Source organism: Apium graveolens, unplaced genomic scaffold, assembly GCF_009905375.1.
Source record: "Apium graveolens cultivar Ventura unplaced genomic scaffold, ASM990537v1 ctg837, whole genome shotgun sequence".
NCBI classification, from domain to species: Eukaryota; Viridiplantae; Streptophyta; class Magnoliopsida; order Apiales; family Apiaceae; genus Apium; species Apium graveolens.
The window spans coordinates 25,721-32,150 of NW_027421123.1; positions in this window are offsets into that span (position 1 = coordinate 25,721).

Genomic DNA, 6,430 nt, shown 5'->3' on the forward strand with positions numbered 1-6,430 from the left:
AAACAAGTGGGAAATGTGATATATAACCTTGCATGTCAAAATCCATCCTTGCATGTTTGATTTATGGAAAACCCGAATGGTGTCTAAGGAATAAAAAGAGGAATTAAGTTGGTTTTTGTCAATCATATTAACGGCTAGTGAGAACTTGATTGCATGATAAAGATGGGGTAGTGTTTATGTTCGAATTTTGATGATTAAAAGAAGTTGTTGATTTTGACTCTTAATGTGTTTGTGATTCGGATTTTTGATTAAAAAGGATAAGGTTAAAGTGAGCAAATGAACCTTGTAAATTGCATTAGTTGTGCATGATTGTGTGAGATTGAAATTGAATATATTGGATGTGTTTTGTATGTTTGGTTCGAATTAAGGAGTAAAAGAAAAAGGGAATTAAATCGTTTGATATTAAAAAAGAGCTATAAGTGATAGCTATGGTCGTAAATGTTTGGTTGTGAATAAATCATGTACTCGTAAAGTTATATTAGTGTGATTTGAGAAATAGCTAAGATTAAGCAAGTGCGCTTCGATTATTAAGTATATAAAGATATAAAGGTTACGAGAAGGAATGTGTTATGTGTTATGTGCTTATGTGTATAAGCTATATTCGTGTACTAGAGTCAAGGATATAATCGAGTTATCGTATAGAGTGATTGTTCCGGGAACGAGAGTTGAGAATCTGATTAAGGTTTGGTTTTATTGTAGATTCGGAGCGTGAGGGCATTCAGGCTTGGAAAGAAAAGGGTATACTAGGTGGCAGTAGTTCAACCTTCAGGAAAGCAAATTCAGGCAAGTAACTCTGATTACTTGTGTAAATGGTTATAAAGAGAATGTTGTTCATACCATGTAGAGTATTAAACTGTTTAATTATGAAACCCTGATATTGATTTGAGATACCCTGCCTTTGTTCTTGATAAACTGTTATTGATAAGCTTAATGATTCAACCCTTTGATAATCTGTCATTTCTGTTCAAGTTATCTATTAAGCCATGGATTATATTGAACCCTCTGATTATCCTTGTTAACCCTGTTTAATGATACCCTGTTTTCCTGATCACCCTATTGATCCCTAAACAAATGTTGATCCTTCTAACTTAAGTGCTTTATTCTCCCTGATACAGAATTCTTATGAATTGTTCCTTGCATATCATTGAATCACTCCCTGAACTTTGTTTCCTTAAAATCTGATTTAAGAATGTATTTCGACTTGAAAGAGTCCGAATGATTTCAAATTCTTGGTAATGATAAAATGAGTTTTAGAAAACCTAATTGTTTTTCCAACTCAAGGTTTTCCAAATGAATTCCTGATGGATTGGATTGGGACGTAAGAGGCTAGTGGGACTAGTCCAGTCATGGTAAGAGGCTAGCGGGGCTAGTCCAATTTAAGGCTGAAATTATGCCAATTGGTACCTTAAAGACCGGATGGAGGTTGGTACGGGCTGATCACCCGTATTATAATGAAATGGAAAGAGGAAATGATCCAATCAAGGGTTCTATATGATTGTTTAAAAAGGGAACTGAAACTTTCTGTTCAGTAAATTGATTCTTCAAAATGAAAATGGTTTATATTGCTTTGGAAAGAGTGGATTATGTTAATGTGAAGCTTGAAGCTCGAGAACCCTGATTCTTGCATTTGTTGATCATATGATTGATTCCATATAATGAAATATTGTTGCTTTCCTCTATTGAAAGATCTATTTTGATCCTTTAATGATTTGTGATTAATGTCGGCTTTCGTCCTGCTTTGAGCCTTGTTCCTTGAAAGCCCCACATTATCCTTCAAAAACCTTTCCTTAACCCAAAAGCTGGAAATCTGCCACCTAGATCAAATAAAGTAGAATGCCCTGAGTTTGGTAAAGCATATTGTGAACTGATATTGTGGAACTGCTATATAGTTACTTGCTGAGTTTTATACTCATTTGTTTTGTTTTAATCTAACCATGGCAGTTAAGCAAGAAGATGGTCAGACTTAGGCGCACTGCTCGTAAGAGCATACCTGGTGGTCCCTACCGTGTTGAGGGCTTTCGGTTGCCAGAGTAGGTAGTGGTAATTAAGAGTGAGCTCGCGCCTAGAAGGAAATGTTTAAAGATACAATGGGTTATATGTCGGTTCCCAGCCGGAATCGATATTGTTTATTTAATAATATTTTGGGTTTGTAAGTTATATTTTGTGATTGGTAGTTGTAATCTTGTCTCATACTTTATCCTGTTGATCATGTTAGTAGTTAATCGGGGTTTATGCATATTTAATTATTAGATTAGAGGTGTGTGAGTCCTTATTTCCTAACCCCGAGATTTAGGGCGTCACAAGTTGGTATCAGAGCTACATGATCTAGTCCCTGAGACAAGTTAGGATTAAAAAGGGTATTTTGGGAATATATCTATATCGCGAGAGAGTTCGACTCATATAGAGTTGGGTTAGACTATTAGGTATAGTCTAAGGAAAGTGTTTATTGGTGAAGTAGAAACTAGAGTTAGGGTGTGAGTTAGCTGGAAGCTTTATTTAACCCTAACATTGTTTCTTGGTTGGTGTTTTGTGTTTTCTCTCAGGATCCTAGTAGTGGTAGTGACTCAGACTCAGAGATTAGTTTGACTGGTACCCCTGTGGACCCCGTTCCACCCTCTCCAGAGGAGCCTGTGTATGTTAGTTCAGACCCAGAGGAGGACCCTTCTGAGAGTATTGAGATCCCTATGCAGATTTCACCCTTGAGGCCAGATTCAGAAACCCCTGCCCCTGAGCCAGAGTCCGAGATGCCTAAGACTGTTCCTGTCAGTGTTGGTGGCAAGTTAGCCCAGGATCGAGACTTTGTGTACTCCCACATCCCTGAGTTGGGAGCTTTGGTGGATAGATTAGCCAGAGAGTCTAGGCAGAGTGCTTTTGTTATGGATGATGAGTGGAGAGCTAGGATTCAGTTGGTGGAGCAGGTTGTCAGGAGGAGATTGAATGAGGGACCATCCACTAGTGATGCTGATGCTGAGGCCCGGAGGCTGCATAAGATCATTCGCTGGATGTTGGTTGTGTTGAGAGAGATTCTAGATGATTAGACGGGACTGTTGGTTGAGCCCGTAGATTGTTGTTTTTCAGCACCGGTAGGCTTTGGGATACTTGGTCAGATGCCGGGATCCCTTTTTTATTTATTTCGTTGTATTTCAGATCAGTGTTGTAGTAGTAGGTGGTTGGAAGTTATGGGTAGATAGGGGGATGTTTTCCAGTTTTTCCTCTGTTTAACCCTGCTATTTATTGTACTTTATTTCAGAACCTGTGATATCCAGAATTATCTCTATGTACCCTTGTTTAAATAAATCCATTGTCTTGATTTCCATTGTGCACCTTGAATATCTCATAAACTGTTCTCAATACCATGTTTTAATACAACCATGTTTTCGTATAACCATGTTTAAAGCTCATAAAACCCTATTATGTGCCATGATAAAAAAACACTGATATGAGAATTATGTAGTAATAGGATTGCATGTGCAAATTGGGTAAAACTTAAAACCCACAAAAGAGATTTTATAGAAACTGTTGTTACATATATGCCATGCCATCGTATTGCTAAATAATTGCTCAATCAGGTTTGTAAGAAATGACCAACTCACCAGATCACCAAGAAGAAAAAATTCCCACCCAAAACCTAGAAATAAACCCAGAAACCACTATGATGAGCAGACTTGCTCAGTTTTTGCAACAGTAAGCACTTTAAATATGTTCATCCCCCAGAGTTCTTAGGTTTGCCAGACCCGATTAAAGCTCGGTCATGGTTGAGAGAAATGGAAAAAGCTTTTGAGTTAGCAGAAGTTAAGGACGACAAGAAAGCTCAGTACGCAAGTTATTACCTGAAAGAAGAAGCAAGTTTCTGGTGGGAGTCTTCTAAGGCGTTGTTGGAAGGAAAAGACTTATCTTGGGAGAAGTTCACCGAGATGTTTCTGGAGAAGTATTTGCCAAGCTATATGCAAGATCAGTTGGAGATGAAATTTTTGGATCTTAGACAGGAGGAAATGTCAGTAGCGGAATATGAAGTGAAGTTTTCGGAATTGTCTAGATTCGTACCTGAATACGTGAATACAGAGGCGAAGATGGCTAAGAGGTTCCAGCAGGGACTCAAGCCGTGGATTAGGAGTCAAATAGCAATGTTGGAGATCAAAAGTTATGCTGTTTTGGTTCAGAAAGCAATGATAGTGGAAGGTGAGCGGGAAGCTGCCAGAAGAGAAAATGAAGGAAGAAAGAGGAAGTTTGAAAGCTCTGAGCAAGAGCAAGAAAGCTCAAAGTTCAGAGGGAAGTTTGGGAAGAATGGTGGAGGTCAGAACCAAAAGTTCCAGAAGTTTAGACCCTGTAATGGAGCTCAGAAGAACCGTTTCCAGAAGGCTGGACAACCGGGGAAGGATAGCAGACCCCAGATTCAAGAATGCAGGAATTGTGGAAAGAGACACCCGGGGAGGTGTAATAAGCTAGATATAACGTGTTTTAAGTGCAACCAGAAGGGGCATTATTCTTCAGAATGCCCAAGTGGAGCAAGGAAGCCTGATTCGGCATGTTTCAAGTGTGGCAAAGTGGGCCATATGGCCAGGAATTGCAAGGAGCCTGTTCAAAAGGCTAATGTTCTTAGAATTGCTGGACCGTCGTCTCTCACAGCACCATCAGCTCAACCCAGAGCTAGAACCTTTAACATGATGATGAAAGATGTGGTGCAAGATGTGGACGTGGTGGCAGGTATGCTTGTTATAAACTCAGTAGAAGTAAAAGTTTTGATGGATTCTGGAGCAACTAGATCTTTTATCTCTGAAAGTATTCTTGATAAGTTAAATTGTGTTGCGTACCCTCTAGAACCTAATTTGATTATAGAGGTAGCAAATCAAAAGAAAGTTATTGCTAGCAAGATTTGTCCTGATTGTGATGTGACTATAGAAGGTCGGCACTTTTTTGCTGACTTAATTCCTTTTAAGTTAGGAGAATTTGAGGTCATACTAGGAATGGATTGGTTGTCAAACCATGAAGCGCAAATAGAATGTAAAAGTAAAAAGGTGAAGTTAAGAACCAAGGATGGTGAAGAAGTGATATTTAAAGGAAAGAGGCAAGAGGAGAAATTTTTAACGGCTATTGAGGCAAGAAGATTAATACGACAAGGATGCGAAGTTTATTTGGCTCATGTCGTGGACATGGAGAAAGAATCTGTGAAGATCGAGGATATTCCGGTAGTAACAGATTTCCCGGATGTGTTTCCTGATGAATTGCCTGGACTACCTCCAGACAGAAAAATCGAGTTTACGATTGATTTGGCTCCTGGTACGGAACCAGTGTCAAAAGCTCCCTATCGCATGGGGCCGGTCGAGATGAAGGAATTGGCAGCTCAGTTGCAAGAATTGTTGGACAAGGAGTGATCCGACCGAGTGTATCCCCGTGGGGCGCGCCAGTGTTATTTGTAAAGAAAAAAGATGGAAGTATGAGGTTGTGCATTGATTACCGCGAACTGAATAAGTTGACGATCAAGAATAAGTACCCTTTACCATGGATCGATAACTTGTTTGACCAGTTAAAAGGAGCTTCGTGTTTCTCAAAGATTGATTTAAGATCTGGGTATCATCAGTTAAAGATCAAAGCGGAAGATATACCCAAGACAGCGTTCCGAACGAGATACGGACATTATGAGTTTTTGGTAATGGCATTTGGCTTGACAAATACGCCAGCTGCATTTATGGATCTTATGAACAGAGTATTCAAGCGGTATTTGGATAAGTTTGTTATTGTGTTTATCGACGATATACTAATTTACTCCAAGACGGAAGAAGATCATAAGGAGCATTTGAGGATTTCCTTGGAAATTCTGCGAAAAGAGAAGTTGTATGCTAAGTTTTCAAAGTGCGAATTTTGGCTAAAGGAAGTGCAATTTCTTGGTCATGTAGTTAATAAAGAAGGAATTAAAGTGGACCCAGCCAAGATAGAATCTGTAATGAATTGGGAAAGACCCAAGACTCTGACGGAAGTCAGAAGTTTTCTGGGATTAGCCGGATATTATAGAAGATTTGTGCAAGATTTCTCTAAGATTGTCGTTCCGTTGACAAAATTGACAAGAAAGAATGAAAAGTTTGTTTGGACAGAAAAGTGCGAGGAAAGTTTTCAAGAGTTAAAGAACAGATTGGTAACCGCCCCAGTATTGGTACTACCAGATGATAAAGGAGAATTTGTAATATTCAGTGATGCTTCATATAAAGGACTTAGATGTGTGTTAATGCAACACGGGAAGGTAATAGCATATGCGTTAAGGCAACTCAAGCCGCACGAGCAAAAGTATCCAACGCATGATTTGGAATTGGAAGCAATTGTGTTTGCCCTTAAGATTTGGAGGCATTATTTGTACGGGGAAAAGTGTGAGATTTACATGGATCATAAAAGCTTAAAGTATATTTTTATCCAGAAAGAATTGAATATGCAACAAAGA